The sequence below is a fragment of the Gouania willdenowi genome, chromosome 5 (genome assembly GCF_900634775.1).
Source record: "Gouania willdenowi chromosome 5, fGouWil2.1, whole genome shotgun sequence".
NCBI classification, from domain to species: Eukaryota; Metazoa; Chordata; class Actinopteri; order Blenniiformes; family Gobiesocidae; genus Gouania; species Gouania willdenowi.
Window position 1 is genome coordinate 7,894,614 of NC_041048.1, and position 6,983 is coordinate 7,901,596.

A 6,983-nucleotide genomic window follows, 5' to 3' on the forward strand; every position below is an offset into this window, starting at 1 on the left:
CAGTGTGTTGTATCACATTACTAAATAAACCAACAGGGAAGAAGCTTTCACTTATTGTAACTGAACCCATGAAGTATTACATGTACGTTAGATACATAGATCAGGTTTAATGTTGAAATAGGAATTGGAACATGAGCTGTAGATCATTCTGATAACGTAGGCATATTTCCAAATAAAATAAACACAATTTTTCAGATGCTTCGCACTGTGCATAACATGTATACATATAGTGTGTCAATGGTTATCTGTTGCCCTAACTTTTTAAACAAAAAGATTAGTAGCAAGATCACAGAGAGCGCAAACCTCTGCCAAGTGCCAACTATACTGGCTGCCAGTTATCTGGATCAGTGATCCTGATCATGGTTCCAAGATCATTCACACTTAAAGAGGACATATCATGCTAAATCCATTTTTTTTTAGCCCTTAAATGCATTTTTTTTAATATTTAGAGTGTTTAGAAGTACAGAAAAGTTCAAATTAATCTCTTCAGATGCTCCGTTGATATCTTTATATTCTGTTTTGGTCATATTTTTCAATCTGTTTTGATTTTTCGATTCTCTATTACGTTTTTTGAACAATAACGTCAAAGTATTTGCAGCAGAACTGCCACATTAGGACATCGACTCCAGGCCCAACACTTCGAGCAATCCGCCATTTTTATTTCTCGCTTTTATTTTGTAGTCCAAGCTCAAGGATGCCGAAGTTACGAGAGGATAAGTCAAAATGTTTGGTTGTTGGATGTAGTAACCCACACGCTTCATTACACCGTCTCCCAGCATCAGAACCTTTTCAAAGTGCCTGGTTGAGTTTTATTTTTCACAGAAATGTACCCACATCTGTGGATAAGGTCATTTTTGTGTGCGCGAAGCACTTCAAGGATGACTGCTTCAGCAACCTCAGCCAGTATAAAGAAGGATTTACCTAAAGACTTTGTCTGATTGAGGGTTCAATTCCTTCTATCTTTGGAGACGACGAACAGAGCACTTCGGTAAGCTGTAAATAACGCTAAAAAGTGTGATGATAAGACGTCCCTGTCATTGTTTTGTTAGCATTAGCAGTTTCACCGTCTTCATATGTTAGCGCTGTGTGCTCGTTTTAGATCCTTGATGATATGGCCTACGTGATTTAATTTAAGTCTAAAGTTTTCATTAGTCATTTCATTTTGCCGTTTTTGTCTCCGAAAAGACTGTATTAAAATGCATTTTGTGACGTTAGCTTGGCGCTAGTGTTAACTCGGTGCTTGTGTTAGCTCACTTGTTAGGGTTCTGCAGGTTCATCTTCATCTTCATCTCGCTCCGCTGGGTCAGACTCTGGTTGGAACATGTAAGGCTGGATGGACAAGTCTTCTGTTGTTGACATTTTGTAAATAACGTGTGAATAACTATTTTCTGTGCTGCTAAATAATGTTATTTGTAGTCATTTTGTGTTGAAATAGTTGTTTAGTGTTTCTTTGTTATCATTTTGTGTACTTCTGTTGACATTTTGTGCATTTTGCTGTGGTTTTTTGTGTTTTTGGAGTTTGTGTGTTATGTTGGGCTTCGTATAACGTCCAACTTCCTAAATTACAATTTTGTTTTGGGGGCTGCACAAAATTAAACTGAGAGCCGCATGTGGCCCCCGGGCCGCCAGTTTCCTACATCTGCTTTAAAGTCTTGGAAGAAATGTATATCTCCATTAATGAATAAATGTAGGGACAAGATTATTCATGTTCTGTCTCCTATGATGACATAATTTGTCAGTACTGGGCCCTTTGAACACATGGATAGTCTTCGAACAAGATTACAGTCTATCCCGTGTAGAGCTATCCAACAGAATTAGAGGTTTCAGGAAATCCTTTGGACCAGTATCTTCAATAGGAGTGTGACGATATGTCAATACGGCGATATATCGCAATATTTATTTATTTTTTTCGCATGGTCGAGTATCGATATCTTAATTTTTTTTTGTTCTTCTTTTAAACATTTCTACTTTTTCACTAAAATGTGCAGGTACGTCTTCACAGAAATGTTGTCACTGTTTGTTGAAGGAACCAATATATTGTTCACTGGAATATTGCACTATAATGGTGTCACTGGTAATAAAGACCCTATTTATTGTTTACAGAAAGCACTATTGGAGACACTTATTCATTTACATTGATATGTTGATACTTATTAACAGAAATGTTGCACTAAAATAGTGTTACTGTTCATAGGACACTTTTTCAATTTATTGTCTTTCAGAGATATAAAATAAAAATTGTATTTTTTCACTTAATCTTTTTTTTCTTATGTCATAGATTATCGTAGATTGATTTCTGACCAATATAATCGCAGTATCGTCATATCGGGAGATAATTGTTATTTTGAGCTTTGTGTAGCGTATCATATCGTATTGTGAGGTACCCTGATGTTCCCACCCCTAATCTTCAATGTGTTTAGTGATAGGCAGCTTAATCTCATATGCACACTAGAGTAGAATAAAATATAACTTTGTTAATCATTGCAGGAAATGATTGGGTTACAGCAGCAGCAAATACATAACCTTAAAGGGATCCTCCACTGTTTAAGTTTGGCCGAAATTTTTTTAAATGTACTTATTAGAAGATATATAAATAACAAAATGCATTATTACGCTCTATATTGATTTTATTGCCTTTTAAAAATGGGGCTACTTTACAGTTGTTCAGCCAGTGTTCCACCATCCTGAACATACGTGATTGATGATGTCACACGGCCTTACAGCCTGTAAACATCCCATTGTTTTTTAGATCATTATTATCAATTATCAATTTTTTTTTTTTTGATCAAAACAAAAGCAGGACAAGTTGACATTTTGACCGATAAAGCTACTAAATGATCTTACAAGCAGGCTGAATGCTTCACTTCAATAGAAAACAACAGGATGTTTACAGGCACTTGGGGCCGTGTGACATCATCAATCACATGATTTCAAGATGGAGGAATATAGGCTCTTTTTCTTAAAATGGCAATTAAATGAATATGGTGCATAATAATGTGTTTTGTCAGGCATATATCTTCCAATAAGTACATTTTAAAGCTTTTTGGCCAAATTTGTAAAAATAGCAGAGGATCCCCTTTGAATTTTTGAAAAAAAAAAGTGTCAGTCCTACCAGAACAGTCAGAACATTTAGATGCATATCTGTAGTCGGAGACATTGTAAGGTAGTTTCATATATCAAAATATTCCCCACTGACAATACAACAATTGTTGAAAATTGTAAATAAACATGCCCAAAAGCCTAATTCTAAGACCCTAATAATACGTTTAGAAAAGTGACGAAAACCATAGAATTCCAGTATGAAGCGTTTGTAATGTTTATCAAACAAAGCTTCTTCATATATGAAACAGAAGCACACACACACACACATCCCCGCCCTTATCTTACACATCTGTATTTCTCAGACAATACATAACACTCCACATTGTCTTTCAACCTGAAGGGGTTTTTTTTTGGTTGGTTTTTTTCATGCTCTGCAGGATCTGATGTCTCCATCCAGCACGGACTAAGTTAATGAGCTGCGTAGTTCTGGGAAAGCTGCCAGCCTGTTGCAATACAGTACATCATCAGGAATGAACATTTAATTAGTAATGCAGCAGCAGGTAAATCCAGATCTCCTTACTCGTCTAAGAGGAAGTCATGACGGTTTCAAAATGATTTTAATAACTATATATATCTATATCTATATATCTATATATAGATATAGATATATATATATGCATCCTATTTTGCAGAAATTAAAATTGTGCTTTTCGAGCCCACTTTTGAAGCTCCGCTGGACAAATCTTAATGAATTTTTTCAAAAATGGGACAAACTTGAGGTGTTGATTGACGTGGCTGGGACAGTCTAGGCGAGTCGAGGACACCTGTTCACAGGAGAGAGACACCTGCACGGTCGTGACTCATATCAAGATCACAGCACAGCAAACCAATTGTGACTTTGCATCTGACACCCGGTTCTGTGTAAAGCATGTCGTCTTTCACCCATGAGAATGTTGTTACAGAGCCAAGAAAAGGTCAAACGCTAGTTGAAGAAACTGCCATGCAAATTTTAGAAAATGAAATGGATGTGGGTAAATCCAAAAGCAAACAGTCATTTACTGATCATTGAAGTCCCTTTATAAATAAAGATCATTTTTGCATCATAAGTGTATACATTTCATTCTGAAAAAGGAGCCGCTACAGATTGTTGGATGGTTTTATTACACCTATAGCAAATGTATGTCCTGGTTTACAATCACGTACGATAAACTCCACAGTTGAGCACATTCAGCTCTAATTTCATGCAAGCATCTGATGAAAAGAGGCTGTCATCACTTACAGTTTGATTTGGTGTGTCCAAACACACACAGTGTTATAGAAGTCTTGACGCACTTTTAGTGCACACCCTCTCCACGTCTCACAAAGAGCTCCATTCACATTGGGAGCCAAACAGAAAATAAAGAACAAAACAAGAGCCACAACATCCGATTTTGGTCGTTGTCAGGAAACACACACCAGCTAAAAATATAAACAGGTAAAAAAAAAACAAACAAAGATATACGGTACAGTAGATGATATTATTAGATGTTTTTGTTGGTGCAAAAACAACTATTGTGGACCGGTTCACACATGTGTTGGTAATACAAAAACAATATGTAAACTGTATTCCCACTGAGTTTAAACATGTAAAAAAAAAAAAGCAGAAAATCCAAGTTTCTGAAAACTAATTGAGCATAGGCAAGGCATCATGTATTGTATTGTATTATACACCATGTGTATAATATTTATTGTGTTATACATCATGTGTATAGTATTTATTGTATTATACACCATGTGTATAATATTTATTGTGTTATACATCATGTGTATAGTATTTATTGTATTATACACCATGTGTATAATATTTATTGTATTATACATCATGTGTATAGTATTTATTGTATTATACACCATGTGTATAGTATTTATTGTATTATACACCATGTGTATAGTATTTATTGTATTATACACCATGTGTATAGTATTTATTGTATTATACACCATGTGTATAGTATTTATTGTATTATACACCATATGTATAATATTTACTGTATTATACACCATGTGTATAATACAATAAAAACAATCAACACTCAATAAAGTATATTGAGGGTAGGGCTGGGCGATTTTGCCTAAAAAGATGAAAGTGTCTATTTGTACGGTTGCTGTAAGGACAACTCTCAGTGCTATTGGTACTGTTATCGAATTACACGTACGTAGGGTCTTAGGGCTATGGTTTGGTTTTAATCCAGTATTGTAGCAATTTTTAGGGTTAGGATTAGAGTTAGGGTTAGGTTTAGGCCAAATAGGGGCACTAAATACGGATAGAATGTCGGTATATTGATATGGCAACCATACGGATAGCCACTGCACTAAAGAAAATTTTTAGTTTTGATTCAATTTTCGAACCACAGACATCATATATATTGTCAAAACTGCAACTTTATTGCCATGATTGTCCTCAAGAGTTAAAATGCATAGAACAATCCCAAAATAGAAAGTAAATGAGCTTCTGTCATTCAACAATTTCAAGCTTTAACCCAGGTTTAAGCAAAAGTGCAACAACAACTTCACAGTTGCTTCAATTTTCAAAATCAGATAACTACACATTTTATAACATATAACATTACAGTTAAAAAAAATAAACTCCTCCCTTAGCATCTCAGCATAGTGTGAATAAAATATTAAAAATGCCTGTGGCACACACATAGCCTATTCAAAGGGGAAACAAATGTAAACAAAGAGGGGGCGGGCTCACATGGCGCTATGGTAACCCACAAAGACGGAACACAATAAAGTCCGAAAAAACTGTGGTGGGGGAAAAAAATAAAATATTTATAATTTTTTTAAAACTCGAATCTGCAAAATAAAAATACTTTTTTCTACAAAATCAATAAACTGATTTTTTGCTCAGCCCTAATTGAGAGAAAGCTGCAAACAGCAGAATTACACACATGCTTACGAATCAGCAGTATGAATACAAAATGCATCAGAAAGCAGCGGAAAACCATATAAAATACATATAACAATGTCATACATTAGTATAAAATATAAAGTGCATCAATGAGTGGCTTTAGACAAGTCCAGCTACCATTAGTGGTTATACACGTCTGATTGTCATATAACCATGTAATGAGGAATACGAGGGCAATATTATTCATATTAATAGACATTACTCTATGGGCAGGTGTATGTCAACCATTGAGAGAAACTTAGTGTTCAGTGTCTTGCCCAACAACACTTCAACATGAAGACAGGTTTAGCATTGGGATCAAACCCCCAACCTCTATACATCATATTGACCATAAGAGCAATTAAAGTCAACAATGGAAACAAAATACATGTATTTTTTAGCTGACAGGGGAGTGCAATAATGACAGAAAAGTATTTATTTTCCATTTTTCTTTTAATTAGAAAAATGTTTTTCAATTTCAAAATGTTTCCCACTTTCTGAGTGATAAAGTTACATTTCATTTAAAAAATCTGTGTCACATAATAAACATAAGTAATCATATTGGCTGTACTTATATAATTATAGTTGTAGTTGTGATTTATTTGTGTATATATATATATTCTTTTTTATAACTTTTTTTAAAAAAAATCATAAAAAAGGGTAGGGTTAATGGGAATTATTTCTTTATTATTTAACAATTTCCAGTTTTTATTCAAAAACTTTTGATAAGAAGAAGATTTAGGTATTTCTCTTAAATTACTCTTAAAAAATATATATTTCCCTGGGCAACCTGTAGAAAGTCAAAACCCATGTTATTGAAATGTTAATATGATTCCTTAATTATTTTAGAGTTTGTCATATTTTTTGTATTGTCATTGGCCAAGTCTCATTCGAAAACACATTTTTATTAAAAAAAAATGTTCTGTTTACAATGGTAGAACATTAAAAAAAAAAACAAAAAAAAGTCTTTTAGAATAAATAATAGTTTTAATGGAAAATTTCCTGGAGA